The sequence below is a fragment of the Carassius auratus genome, unplaced genomic scaffold (genome assembly GCF_003368295.1).
Source record: "Carassius auratus strain Wakin unplaced genomic scaffold, ASM336829v1 scaf_tig00008123, whole genome shotgun sequence".
In the NCBI taxonomy this organism is placed as follows: domain Eukaryota; kingdom Metazoa; phylum Chordata; class Actinopteri; order Cypriniformes; family Cyprinidae; genus Carassius; species Carassius auratus.
Window position 1 is genome coordinate 110731 of NW_020523908.1, and position 15977 is coordinate 126707.

The window sequence follows — 15977 nt, forward strand, 5'->3', positions numbered from 1 at the left end:
AAGAAAAAATAATAATAAAAATGGCACAAAACCCACATAAAAACAAATGCAAGCAGAACACATGGTCTGGAGTTTATCTGTGCTGAAATGTGATCTGGGGTGTGTGACGGGTTTATGATGCCTCCAGTAATGGAGAAACAAGCAGAAAATGTATTCATAAGGGTTAAGCCTCTTTGCTAAAACACAACTCTTGCTGCTTCACGCTGTAAAGAGCTCCATCACAGACGCGGCCGGCACAGCGCCGTACTGCTTTATCTGCGGTGGGCGGCATTGCTCTCCTGTCTTTAGCTATGCTTCACTAGTAATGCATGACTGCCACATGACCACAAACAGGAACAAGGGACAACCAGCAACAGCGTCCCGGAGACACCGGAGACATTCCTGCTGCACTTAGGATGACCTCAGATCTCACATCGCTCCAAACATTCCCTCTGAGCATCTCAAAGGGAGACTTCTGCCTGTGCCACATCAATTATATCCATCTGTTGAGTTTTGTTTTGCTTTTATTTTCATCGTTGCTCTGGAGGAGGATTGAATTACATACCGAGAAGTTAAGCTTCCTTTTGCAGATCTTAGATGAACTTCTTGCATTGAAGACTTTATTTCTGCTCTTTTCTATGCATTTACAATGAATAGGCACTCAGACAAAACAACACCATAATCTAGACCATATAGACTGCTTAAGCAATATGATAACTTTGAACAAGAAATAGAGCCAAATTCACTTTCAAGATGTTGACATACTACACATGCACTCATTTCAGCTAATGAAAGAATTACTACAAACTGTTGATTTTAAATGGGAACTGTTCAATTTATCTGTTGATCCAATTCACAAATCAGACTGATTCACACAAGTTTGACTCAATTTGATTCTCTCACAGGAGTTATCAACTAAATTAAAAATTAAAATTAAATTTATGCATTCAGCAGACGCTTTTATCCAAAGCGACTTACATTGCATTCAGGCTAACAATTTTTCCAAACGTGTTCCCTGGGATTCGAACCCCCAACCTTGCGCTTGCTATCGCAATGCTCTACCACTTGGACTACAGGAACACTAAATAACGAAGTAACTTAAAAGAATAGTTCACCCCAAAATGAAAATTTACTAAGGCCACCCAAGATGAGGATGTTTCTTCATCTGAACTGTTTTTTTTAGAAAAGTAGGATTGCATAACTTGCTCAGCAGTGAATGCTCTGCAGTGAATGGGTGCCGTCAGAATGAGAGTCCAAATAGCTAATAAAAACATCACAATCCACAGCACTCCAGTTTATCAGTTAACGTCTTGAGAAGCAAAAAGGTGGGTGTTTGTAAAAAAAAAAAAAAAAAACATTTGTTTTTCAAACTGCTGTTTCCGGCTGAAATATGAGTCCATAATCCATAATAACGCTTTCTCAAGTGGAGAAATGAGAAAACAACAACATACAGCTTTGGAATGACATTATGATGAGTCAATAACCAGCAGGATGAGTATTTTTGGGTGAAATGTTCCTGTAAGCACTGGTTTTCACACTTCTAAACATGTGCTGTGACTCTAATTTGCATAAACACCTCTAAACCTAGATTTACATTTAAATGCATCTCGATGCTGTGCATCTTTTATACATTATCAAATTTAATTTCTTTTTTAATCAACAGAGCCACCAATTCTACCGCACTGGAATAGTATGTGTAAAGCCAAGGGTGAAATTAGTGTGTCTACTAAGATGTGCAGATTCGCTACAGTAATTCTTCCCACTGTTTCCTCGCAGCAAAGAAACCAGCTGCAAGTAAATTGGATGTTTACCATGCAAAAATGATGTACATGTGGCTAATAATTTGCTGTTTGGATGCGGAATAATACATTTCAGTGCTGGTAATAACAAACACTTTCAGAGCAGCAGATATGGGCGGGAGAAAGATGCATTATGGATTAGTTTTATATGAATGCACTCTACTAAATATTTCAGAGCCACGCTCTCATCTGCAAATAAACAATTCGGTGAAAGCTCTTCAGAATAAGGCTACGTGGAAAATCAAGAACACGTATGCAAATCATATACTTGTAGGAATGCAAATATCTTTGTTTATGTGCAATCCTTTGAAGCTCATTTTATATTCATATATCATTTGATACATGAATCACTTTTGTTTGTTGGATTCAGAAAACAAAATGCATTTGCATAATAAAACAAATTTTTATCCCTCAAAACAAAACTGTCATGCAAATAGAGGAATAAAGGTCTTATAATTAGTCAAACTCACAGTTACGTTAATGCACATTGCCTGTGCTGGAAACAGATTTGTGCAAACAAGACCGAGCAGAGAATAAAAGTCACACTTCACAGTCTCTTACCGGACTGGGCTTCATCAAACGAGCCCGAACCACTAATTTGACAAATAACTCAATGCAGCGACTAGCAAAGGAAAGGAGGAACTTTCATTATGAGCCGTAAGGATCACAAATTAAATTATTAATGCAACATATGCATGAGGTTTATTAAAACATGCATTAAAGCCTGACACATTTACCCTATGGTGTATGTACAACCAAAATCTAACATCACGCTAACCGCATATCAGTTTACTAGCTGCTAAAAATAAACCTTGTGCTGCAGAAAGAAATTGTAAGAATTACAGCAGCACATGAAACCATATTTTCCAGAAAATAAGGACAGTACCATGTCCAAATTGCATTGTGGAATCAGTGATAGAAAAATAAATTGAATCTGTGTTTAAGTCACATTTCATTATTACGCTTGGAAAATAATGACATAACAGAAAATAAAACATTTACCAACACTATAGTATAAACGTGCATTTTAGTTTACCTAAAGTAACTAAACAAATGTTAACGGAATAGTAATATGTTAATGAAAACTATGATAAAAAAATTTTCACTGACAAGCTTTCTTCCATGACTATGAGACAAAACTAATGACACCAACATCTCTATGATAATATCAACATGAAATACCTTTGACGGAAAAAGACAAGACTTAAATGTAGTTAAAAAAAATCTCTATATCCAAAATATCTCTATATTTCATTAAAAAAAAAAGTTAGTCGTTACAATTTTTTTATGCTTGCGGTTGCCAGATGTCAAGATTATAAATCCCCCAATTACAGCTGCTTAAAGTTGAAAAAAAGGCAATTATGACAACAATCATGATTATGCAGCATCACTAAAATTTGACTTTTACATTGACTAAAGTTAGACTAAAATCCCCACTGACATTCAGGCAACTAAAACTTGACTAAACCAAAACAGGATGGGTTGACTGAATATGATAAAAAAAAAAACTAAACTGGACATTTGACACAGAACGAAGACTAAAATAAAAAAGCTGACAAATTAACACTAGTCCACAAAAAATAAAACCATCAAATGTATTTTTCAGAATACAAAAGGAATACAAATTATAAGCATAAAATAAACAAATTACAGTGGCTTTCATTACGAACCATTTAGTCAAGCCTAAACTAATTTATTTAAAGCAAAACTAAATCTACCGGCCAAAACCAAATGTTTTGCATGCTTTATGCTAACTGCATTTCAGATGATAAAAGAACTGACTTCAATTCAGTAAAATATGATACTCTATATTATGACTAAGATGAACAATTATCAGTGCACGACTCATTCACAATGCAACCTTTTTTACACATCATCTTTTTCTATTAGACTGCTGTATGTGGACAGAAACGGATCATATAAAACACGGAGGTCATTCACAGCCACGTTAACCTTCATCTCACTAACAGTCTCTCATCAGACACCGATCATGTGACCTCCACTGACTTCACTCCTATTAGTCCTCACTGTATCTTTAAAAATTTCACAACCGTGCCGCATAACTGAAAATTGGCAAGTTGCATTGAAAAGAATGATTTCAGGTCATTCCTGCCCACTGACCTTGTGTGCTATAAATGCTAGAGCTGTGTTGCACAGTAGGCAGGATACAGTCATCCCATCCAGGTCTAATACATCTCTTATGTCTCTTTCAGTCTTTAGGATGGTGTATGATAATGATGCAGGACAGCAGCAGGGAAGGAAGGAAAGAAAAGAGCATCATTTTGCTTCCAGGCCACAGTCTCGTCAGCAGCACATGCACTGATGGCCGCCGCTAAAGCAGTATTATTACACTGTCAGCTTTAATCAACATTGTAGTCAGCAGTGAGATTGTGCAGCGCTGCAGCTGTATAGGAGTGTGGCGTCCGTATCTCAGCCCAATGACCAATGGACACACGGACACACACAGTAACGCCTGCCCCAGCTGCCGTTCAAGCAATATGAGGCCATCAGTGAACGACCGCTGACTCCGTTATAGGAATGATTTACCATGATTGTTCTGCATACAATGCATACTTTCAAAAACGTATTTAAAGAGCAACCAACTCTGAGATGGATCACAAACCAAAAGCTATGAATCAGTGCAATAACAATTTATTTTAATGAAAATAATTACATTAAAATGTAATTTATTTCAGTGATCAAAGCGGAATTTTTGCTATCATTACTTCAGTCTTCAGTGACCTTCAGAAATCATTTTAATGATGATGATGAATATTTCTTATTATTATAAATGTTGAAAACATTTGTTGCCATTTAATATTTTTGTGGAATCTGGTTTGCTGGTTTAAGCCCCATCCACACAGGATTTTGACCACACGGATCCGGCGTTTTGGGAAAGCAAACCAATATTTTTTTAAACCGGTTCTCCGAGTGGATAAATCTGAAAACGCCGCCTTTGCATTTTTCGCGTGGAGAGCGAATCTGTATAGTTTCTGAAACTATGACATTATCAGCCTGCGTCTCGACCCTAGTCAGACACCAGTCACGTAACAGTAACAAAAACATGAACAAACATGGAACGATTGTCTTTTTATTAACTGACATTAACACAGACTAATAAATGTATTGTTTCACGTTCGTTTGTATTCCACGTGCAAGGTTTATTCGCACAGTCCAAGTCTTCTTCTCTGTTTTTAGTGCATCTATGTGGCAGAATTACAGCGCCACACACTGGTCTGGCACGTATACTTCATTGTTTTGTGTCGGTTTTGTGTGGATGCATACATTTTCTTGAGAAAAAGATCAGATTAGGAAAGCTCTGGCTTCGGGTGGACATAACCTTAATCTGGTCTGACCACATCTCTGCTTAAAGGGGACATGAACTGAGAAATCTAAATTCCCTTGATCTTCTGGCAAATAAGAGGTCATTGTACTATAAAATCATACTGTAAGTTTCAGAACTCAAAACTTTCTTGTTAGTTTAAAAACAGCTTATGTTGAATCAATCTGCCAAAACAACATCTTGTGGAATGTGTCACTTTATGACGTAATAGTGTGTCTAAACCCTGCTTTCGCAGAAAAAGATGCTTCTACATCACTGCAATTACCACCACCTATATCTCAACTGGAAGATTGACAATATCTACAATCTCTATTAGGAGTGAGAGAAAGGTGGCGGTAATGCACTTATAAGTCTGCGATCTTCCGTAAAGTAAGAAGAAGAAGAAGACACGTCACTCTCAGGTTGTGTTTTGAGGAGGCGCTCATACAGTTCAGGCATAGCAGTGCATCAGAGTAAAAAAATAATATAAATATTGTTCAGTTTCTTCCCCAGACTGATCATGTTGTGTCTTTTCCCATCAATGTATCGTCACGAGTCACAGGGTTTAATTTGGTTTTGTTTGTGTATATTTATTTCTGTTTTATTGTATGTTTTAGCTGTGATTCCCATCCACTTGCATTATAAGACTGATTTGTTTTAAAAATCTCAGTTTGTGTTCTACTAAAGAAACAAAACCACCTACTTCTTGGATGCCCTGGGGGTAAGCAGATAAACATCAAATAAAAATTTTTGGGTGAACTATCCATTTAAGATAACTGAGACTTGTTATATCACTTGCATATCATGGCTCGCTTGTTGATTTTGATTGTTTCCATTGTCCTCATGTGTAAGTCGCTTTGGAAAAAATGCGCCTGCTAAAGAACTAAATATAATTTTTTTTTTTTTTTTTTGTAGAAACTGGTTTGTTGGATTCATCTGGTCTGACCACCATTCTGCTTAAAACTTTGCTGGTCTTTGCTGGATTAGTGTAATCTGACCACCTCTCAGATTACCAAATATACCTCGAAAACCAGCTAAAAAAAAAAAAAAAAAAAAAATCATTTAAATACCGTAATTAATCAAAATCATAATTGTATTACTGCTACATAACATATATGCTACATCAATTATATTTTTTGTAAAAGCTCTGCAGGAATCCAGGGCTGTGTTTCCTAAAAGCATCACAAGCCAAGTTAATCGTAGAGATCCCTGGTGCCAATGGTTCTACGATATATTTTGGCTTATGATGCTTTTGGGAAACGTAGCTCAGAACAGTAAAGTAAAAATCCTACACATCTCGTAAGCAATTTGCTTTCCCAGCATGCTCAGCACAACTGAGTCCTTCTCAACCGCAGAGCTCCAGAGAAACTCATAAAACTACAGCAAATACTCACTGATGCTTGAGAAGAAACATGAGATTTTAGGAACTGAGAATCTGTTGCACAACTTCAGATGAGTAATACAATGAAATATTTTTTTATGCTAAACATCTTACACATAGTGCAACGGGTTAATGTATATACAGTGCAGGATCACTTTTTACACTGTATGGACTCTCTGTCAGACCATAAACCCAATGGCGTTTAACTCAACTTTGAGATGTCACTCTTTATTTGCTTCATCAGTTTGCACATTTCTTTTAAGTCTGACTTGATTACATACAGAGTAACGTGCAGGAATGCAGGAAACACTCATTCTAGCTGAATGCAGACAGCAGCAGTTTCAAGCACACAAATCTACACTAGTTTAAGACTGAAAACTATCAAAGTAGCATCACACTGCAGTGATGTCTGAAATCTCTTTATGACCAGAAACACACGTCTATTCCAAGCTCATCCGGAGCTGCCACGGGTGTTTAACCCCACGGGTGGAAACCAGAGACGACAGGACGGAGCTGTCTCACTGCATTCCCATCTAACCACCCATAACACACCTTCACCTCCATCTAACTACATCCAACATCTCATTCTCATGGGATTTTAACACTAGCTGACTTTATATTAGTCCAGTCAAAGAATGAATGTCACTGGAAATATTCCTCATCTAATATTGGAGGTGGACTCATTTGTATTTATGGAGATTAATTTTAAATATGCAATGTATTGCTACTAAATGCATTAATTTTAATGCTCAATTTCAATGAGCAATTTTTTTTAAATAGAACCTTGATATGTTTGCTTATGAGTGCAATATTTAATTATACTATATTTATTATATTTCAACAATATAATATTTAAATATTTTAATCACAAACTATTAAGAGAAATTGATATCTCCAGTGAAATCAAACAACACTGCTTTTAACTAATCATTTCTTGATTCTCTTTAATTAGACTGTTAATGTTATGTATTTCTTGCATAAAACATTTGAATCTGCTTGAAATTAGGGTGTTTTTTTTCTTCAAAAATGGGATTCGGTGGTTAATAATTCATCAAATCATTTAATTAGTGAATAGCTTATAATTATTATTATTATTTTTTTAATCAAAACATTTTGATGAAATGCGTATATGAACAATATATATATATATATTTTTTTTTAAATATATAGAATGTTTTCTTGGTGACCATTAAGGGATATCAGAGATCCAGAGGCATGCACAGCTTTGATTTAAAATCTCAGGTGGTCTTAGAAAAAATATTTAAAAAGTCAAAAGGGTTCAGATAATCAGAAATGTTTTTGAATTCCTGCTTTACATACAGCTTTAAGTTTGATGGTCCCCAACCAAAAAGCTGGAAATAGAAGATTTTAACTCTAAACACCAAGCCTCAAATAAACACAAGTGCTTTTAAAAACAATCTCTCATTCCACCATGTCAAAAGCAGCGAGACCGAGTGAGAACGCTTTCAAGCACTTAAACAGGGAGCCCATTTCCCAAACTGTTTTAAATATTTCATGAGGAATTCATGTTGCTTCATGCATGATTAGCGGCCTCGACTCGCGGAGAGGTCAGACAGAGTGCAGCGCACCGACAGGTTATGAGCCCAGTTCACTGACAGGGCACTTCACGCTCACTGCTGTAACCCTTTCACCACCGACAACTGGTACACAATGAATGCTGTTCTGGAATAAATAAAAAAATCCCTTGCACTTAATTAAACATCTTATCCTGGCACAGGTGTGAAATATGACATGAAACGGTCAAATCAAAATTCACTCATGTTGTGCAAGACCTAAAAGCACTCTTTAACCAAGACTATATTCATAGCAGTTGCATCATGACATGAACGTTATGGATGCGTCTGCATGGGTTCCCACGCAGAACACTGAATCTGCCATACAAGCATGCATATGCATGACTCGCACACGTGAAGCAGTGGTCCAGATGGATGACCATAAGCACAGATGTGCTTTGCAACCGCATCAGAATCTGTGTGACACTGAAGACTCAATTTAGATACGCCTCTGTTTACATACAAGAACTCGAATGAGCAAAAAGTGTAAAGAAATGTAAAACATGCAGGTATTTAAGGCACATTTAATTAAATCTCATGTTTCTATAGTAAAAAATAAATATTTTTTTTTGTATTTTTGAAACAATATGCACTCAAGAAATTGCTATTAAATTGCACAAATAATTACAATGATACAGGAAGTAACATTGAGTTAAACATGACAATTTTAAGTAAAAAATAAAAAAAATAGTGCATTTATTATGAAAGCATTATCAAAAGTTAAACTATTTTTTGCATGAAATTAATCTAGCATTTTTGCATAATCAGAAAATTAATGCCATGAAAAAAAGGGAAATAATTTATTTATTGGTCAAAGGTGTTTATCTATTAATGTCAAAATATAGATGCAACAATGTAACCTAACAGACTGACACATGACAGAATCAAATATTGGCTCAGAGATTAACCTTTCACATAAAGGCTCAAATAACGAACAATACAAAACCTAACTGTAATATTCTCTACGGTGGCTACATTCTGCTTCCAAATAAACACATTTACACAATTACTCACAGCAAACAAACCATTCTAGCTTTGGTTTCAAATGAAGTTTACTCACTAGGAAATATGAGTCATGTTTTTGATGGATGAAAAAAAAAGTGTGTCCTTCACACGATGCACCAGGCCAGAAAAATACTTTTTTTACTGGTTTATTCAAGTCACTTATTTTATTTCCTTCTCAATTACATCATGCACTTCTAGAGTAAACAAAGATTCATCAAAATATGGATATCAGTGGATCACAGCATTTGTTTATTTCACTTATTAAACATCAGGCTGAGTGGTCTGGTCTCTGTTGTGGTCAAATATTCAGACAAATTAAATTAATCCGCAAGCTGCACAAGATCTGGAAGTAAATTGGCTTCTGCAAGCAAACGTAAGTCCTTCGTTTTCAGAGGAGTAAACAAAAGCGCAAGCATCACCATTGATTTTCATTCACAACTGGCCTATTTAACGCAACGCTGCAGCCATGCACACTGAAGTCCAGACACTGTCAGCAACCTCTGAATGGGTTCAAGAGACAACACTAGAAACAACATACTGTAGTGCAAAGTCTGCCTTGAAATAAGGGAATACATGAATCAAAAATTATTCTGTCATCGTTGTTCGTTCTAAAACTTTCTTTCTCCAGCGAAATATACTCAAAGAAGTTCAAATACGATGCAAATGCATGTTTGTGCCCTATATCTTTGTTTTCTCACATAAAAGGTTTCTGATACTTCTGCATCTTTTTCCTTTTTTAGTTTAAAAGCTTCAGACAGAGTAATTTTGCTTTAAATAAATAAAAATGCAAACAGGTTTGAAACACCATGATGGTGAGTAAATGACAGAATTTTGTATTTCTGCATGAACGGTTCCTTTAACAACAGTGAATTCACAGGCACCTTGAGCGAGGTACTTTCTATTCAATCTTCTGAAGAATAAAGTTAGAAACTCCTTCCACAAAGGCCATCTTATAAGGAGCGCACACGACCCATTTCTAGAAGGTTGCTTCAATAACATTAGCAAAAGCAATTAACCTTTAGCCGGCAGCTCCTTGAAGTGAACAGGGTGCAACTATATTCCTTTATTCACACTGATTACACATATTATAATAGACAAGCATCTGAGACACTGACCTAGAATGACTAGCTATTTTTCAGGAGAGCAACCATGTTTGATGCAAATGCAACCTTTTGCTGCCTTGCAACCTAGCTTATTTTTAACAATTCTCGAACAAAATAAAACTTCTATGACCATAAAAATGTATCATCTAATAAATAAATGACTGCTTTACTAAGTGGAGCCGTTTACTTTGTAAATACAGTAATCAGAGTTCAGTTTCAATTCCAATGAAACAGCAGAACCAGATAATCAAGCTCCGTAGGTTCGCTTGAAAATTACAGGCGGGTTTTTTTTTTTTTTTAGGCCTGAAACTCAGCTTGAAAGATTTCCAGGAGCTGGATAAGACCCATCTAATCTGAAAGAAACATCCACTTCATGGTGATTCCTGTTTTCTGAATGTAAAAGCACAGCTTGCACGCAGGTGTGATTTAAGCATATCAAAAAATACTGGCCATCTCAGGAGATGAACGAGGTTACTGGAGGTTAAACAGGAGATTTACTTTCTTAGACCCCAGTCAACGTACAAGCTCTTTAAAAACTGAGACAACATGAAACGCCCACTGAATACTGATAAAGACATTAGATAATCAAACCCAGTTCACAACAAAACCAGTGAGATGATTGCAGGAAATGTTACGATTTGAGTGAAAAGAGGTTTGATTTTGGATCAACAACCTCATAATAGAAAAGAAATAAAACAGAAACTGGATATCAGAATTAATTAATTTTACAATTTACACCTAATTAATGAGATAGTATCACAATTAGCATATGAATGGAGTGTTTTTAGCACAGTGATTTATAACCTTGGCCTGGTAACTCAAAGATACTGGGTTCAAATCTCAAAAAACGCTCAGATTTCACTCGAGAGAAGCTCACTGAAAATATGGGAATATACATACATTTTGGTCACACTTTATTTTAAGGTTTTGGACTTTTGCCAGAATGTACTCCTAATTTGCTGCTTATTTATATTTAGGGGTGTAGTTTAGGTATCGGGTAAGATTAGGGATGTAGAATATGGTCATGCAAAATGTGCTTTTTAAGTACTAATAAACAGACAATATTTTAACATAGGAATTGTAATCATCAGCTAGTTAACAGTCAGATTTGGTCCCTATACTAAAGTGTTACACTATACATTTTTACAAATCTCATGCCTATATCAATCCAATTCACTGCAGTTTCCAGCTGAAATTAACTCTAGTGTCATTAAAACATCAACAACGTTTGTTCTTTTTCACACAAATTATGATTTCAGCGGCAGGTTATTGATAAATAAATAATGGCTTATTTTCATACACAATACCATGTTTTCATCTAAAATGCATGATTTGCAAATATTTGCATCACATAACTAATTCAATATTAACTAATTCAAAAGTAAACTTGCTCAGTAGCTCACCTGGTACAGTTACATTGCTTTTGCAATGCGAAGCACTGAAATAAAACATGTTTCACGATAAAAGAGACCAAAAACATAGAAGCAGCAAGAGTTTCATCTAGTGCATTTTTCTCTTTCATGTTTCTCTTTTGTTATTGCTATTGATTAGGTTAAGTGTAGCTGGTACATTATTTAAAAATGCTAAATAGCATTTAAAGCCAAACTGCCAGTATATGTACTGTAAAACAACCAACATAATAAAAAATTGCCAGATTGAACCGAACACATTTTGAACACCACTCAATAGACATTTGTCTCTCGAAACATGCAAAAAAACAACCCTTGGATAATTTTGCAGAAATGTCATCACATGCACATATCAGCCTTTTTCCAATGAGAATAAACACATTATTTTCACTGGATTATGCAAATTAGGGTCCTTTGTGGTTATTTAATACATAAACTACTGATTCATTGTATTTCGATGAATAAACAGACTCCACTAGCACAATATGAACTTACACTGTGAAAACATGCATTAACACTGTATTAGATTTCCTAATTTGGTAGTTACAAATTAATTCTCCGAATCCAATGCTAACATCACAGATCTCACGCTTTTCCACACACAAGCAACTTGGGTTTTCCCTGTGATCTCCATCTACACATCCTGATATGCGTCAATTAAGTCGTCTGGATGTAAGAGGCAAAGGAGCAGGCTCCTCTGAGACAGTGTGAGATCTCAGCCACAACTTCATCCTCAAAGACCCCCATCCATCATCCTCATAAAGAGCACAGAACCACCAGTGACGAGTCACATCCATAAAACACATTAGAGGAATGTTCCAGGTTTAATACAACAAACTGTGTGGACGAGATCTGTGCAGAAAATTAATTATAAAAACTGCTTGCTCAGTCTGGTTCATAATCATAATAATCTTCATCATTAAATCACTGATACAAAAGCCTTTACACTCACCACACAGTGTCTCTGATCGATGCACATCATACAGGAGAGTCGTGTGCTTTTCTTCTCTAAATCACACGGCACCTGTTAAAGAAATGAGAAACGGCCATGATAAAGAAGTCATTAATCAGATGATTTTACAGAGCGCTGCTCAGAGGACACAGGGACACTTAACATGGTTTTCAAAGTCAAGTCAACAAGAACCAGTTTTTAATGGCCTCTCCAAGACAATAAATCAGATCTGTAGACATAAATGATTTCAAGAATGGCAGCATAAGTTGTTGTTAAAGGAGAAGAATGGTGCATAAAAACATGTGAAACCTTCATGATGGAAGCCATGAGTGAAAAGATCAAAACAGTTAAATAAATGAATTTGTAAAGTAATTAAAAACTGCATTTCCACCACAATTACCTCGAAGTTCTCATAATGCAAATAAAAATGCATGTTAATACATGAATGGAAATTAGAATTAAATAATGAAAAAGTTTTAGTATTAATTAAAAAGAATACCACCAAAAGGTACTTGATCAATAATGTCATTTTTATTTACACACATAAAATAAAGTCACACACATAGGGTAAATAAAAATTAATGCGCAGTAATACATTTACTTCTCATTAAAATTAAAAAAGCTTTTTTTTCTCCAGTATATGAGAACGGAGGTAAATTTTCAATAATTGCAATGAAAATAACATCACGATACAACAATAATAATAAAAAAATCCTAATGGTTCTAAACACAGGATTTACTTAATACTTTTGTGATTTGTGTAATATCTAGTTATTTGTGAAAAATGCCTTAAACGTTCTCGAAGGTTTCTTAGAGTCACTCGTCTCATCTGAACCCTGTTTAAACACAGACCGGCTTCAGATGAGTGTAAAGTCTCTGTTCTGCGTTCTGAGTGAAATCTGGGCTGGATCTGAAGACCCCCAGCACTTACTCAAGCCTAAAGACTAGAGTCAACATCAAGACAGGGCTCAATTAATGTCCTTTCCGAGACAGATCTTCATTTAACTCGTCTCATTCTTCTCCCGTCTAGTCGCCACGGAGCTGAAGGTCTGGCAGCAAATTGAACCATCTGTGTGATTTTACAAATGTCTAAATATGTAAGCTCCTCATTGAAAATGTAAATTTGCTCTTGAATACATTAGGCTGCGTCAGGCTAAGCAAACATTTCAAACTCATCTGAGTAATTAGACTTTTGACTCTACATTTAAGAGTGACTGACAGTGTTAAATGAACAAGCTTTAACTTCATTAAGTCGCAATTAGTAGTAGAGTATAATGTCTGAAAAACATTTTCTCAGCAAATACTCAAAGACGACTTTTCGTTTGAATGATTTTGGACACTTCCTGACAGCGTAATAGACATAAAATGACCTGCATGACCTAAATGCTATGAAGATCACGTTTCTGCCAATCAGAATCTGAACAGTCAAACACTCGATGCTGAATTAAGCATCAATAATTCATCACAGCACCTGACAGACATTAGCTAACCAGGTAAATCAGAGCTTATCACCTGAATCAATTAATAGATTTCAGCATAATGAATCAGATCAGCACTGCTACACATAATTACTATTGTCTTGATTGCTTGTGAGGGATTGATTTAACAGAGAGAAACACTGAGAGACTCTCTCTTCTTCAAATCAACATCATCATGAATCTATACATTAAATTAACGCACATTTAAATAATGATTGACAAGCATCACATGCATCTAGCGTTCACACAGTCAGACCTGTCACTCATTAAATGTGCCAATCAAACACTTTTACAAGTACAGAGAAATAAAGATGTTAGGCAAATGTATTGATTAATTAAAAGTATATTATACTGCAACACACTTATACTGTCTACACAACTATAACAAATCACAAACCGAGTGAGACTCCATCCTCCTCAAACACACAACAGATAATATTTTATTATATTGCTTGCATTTTTGTCTTTTTTGTGCATTTTAAATGCATTTCATTTTGCTGTCTATTTTATTAACTTGTGGCTTTACATTTATGCATTTAGCAGATACTTTTTATACAAAGCAGATGCAAATTAAGCAATAAAATGTGTAAATATAAAAAAATAAACAACAAAATGTTTGATAAGGGCATCTATATCACGTTGTGCCTGTAATATTTGTCAATCTACCTACTCGTATAAGGTACTTTGTCAATAATAAAAATAGAGTATATGACTGTTAACCAAACATATTACAATCTCAGTTAACCAAAAACCATCAGCTGAGTGACATTTCAAAACATGCATCAAAACCACCTGCTCACGACTAAACTATTTAACATATGATTTACTTTCTGCATACCACATTAAAAGCGTAATATTGCAATATTCAGCGGATTACAGTATCTGTCAGTTGACCTGCAGTAACAACCTACTAGTAACATGAAACATCACATCAGAATCAAATATTCATTGCAACATTTATGAAAGCAGTTTCGATGGGTGCACACCTGTATCTGTTTAGAAAGTGAAAACTGGCGTCTCCAGTGACTCTTTTCCCAAATTGAGGAGGACAGAAGCAGCGTGAAACACTTATGTCCTGATAGAGCGTGCTGCTATAGATCAGAGCACCTGTATTACACAATCTCCAGCGTCTCGAGAAGAAATAAAGGCACAGCTGCTACTGTTGCGTTAGTGTCTCCTCGTGAGCCGCACACGCGCAGAATCACGAGATACCGGGATATCGAGAATCACACGTTAATTCCAGCAGCGCTGGGTTGTGAAGTCAGTCTGATGCTGCTCTGAACTCCAGCTGTCTTACCTTCAGATGAAGCCGCGCGCGTTCGGTTCATTGTGTGACAATCGGTCAGTGAGGATGCTGAGCGCTCGTGCACACGCTGATGAGGAGGAGGAGGAGGATGATGCTGCTGGGCTCTTCAGCGTGTGAGTGTGTGTTTGGAGAGTCAGCGCGCTCCGGCGGCCTGCGGGGTGTGTGTGTGTGTGTGTGTGTGTGTGTCTTTTTCTGCTCCGCCCCTACACTCCATTATTACTAAGAACACTGCGCCACCTGTCGAGAAAGAGAGAAGATGCAGGTGCGTCGAGTTTCAACAGCAAAAAATAATACCTTACAGTGAAATTTGCTCCATTACAAATTACAAGTCACTAAATTCAAAACAGTTTTTGCAAAAGTCTTAAGAGTTGCTGATTTTATCAATACTTATTTACTCCTAGTGAATATAGGCTCAAAGATGCTAGTCAAAGAGACATGACAGTGGAAAACAAGAAAGAGCTGATTTGTGATGAGAGCAATCAGATTTATTTAATTAAAAAATGAAAAAATAAAAAATAAACATGAGCACCTCAAAAAAAGGATAAATAAAATCATGGAGTAAAGAAGTATTTTATTTATTTGTTTTTGTTAAATTTGTTTATTAAACGTTTACAATAACAGGATAATAATACAAAGAAGTCAACTCATTCTTGCACTGGATGAGCTGGT

The 15977-nt window shown here is 35.9% G+C and overlaps 1 protein-coding gene across 2 annotated transcripts in view; it reads right to left on the minus strand.

Annotated features, from left to right (window-relative positions):
* LOC113071775 (kelch-like protein 29) overlaps window positions 1-15485 on the minus strand; it is a 99802-nt gene extending 84317 nt beyond the window's left edge. The window contains exons 1-2 of one of the 2 annotated variants that reach the window (XM_026245078.1): window positions 15300-15485; window positions 12525-12596 (exon numbers count right to left, since the gene is read on the minus strand). The gene's annotated coding sequence lies outside the window, so the exon portion shown is untranslated. Of the gene's footprint in view, window positions 1-12524; window positions 12597-14988; window positions 15278-15299 lie in introns of those variants that run through there. The other variant, XM_026245079.1, reaches the window with a different exon arrangement.
* Between the last annotated feature and the right edge of the window lie 492 nt (window positions 15486-15977).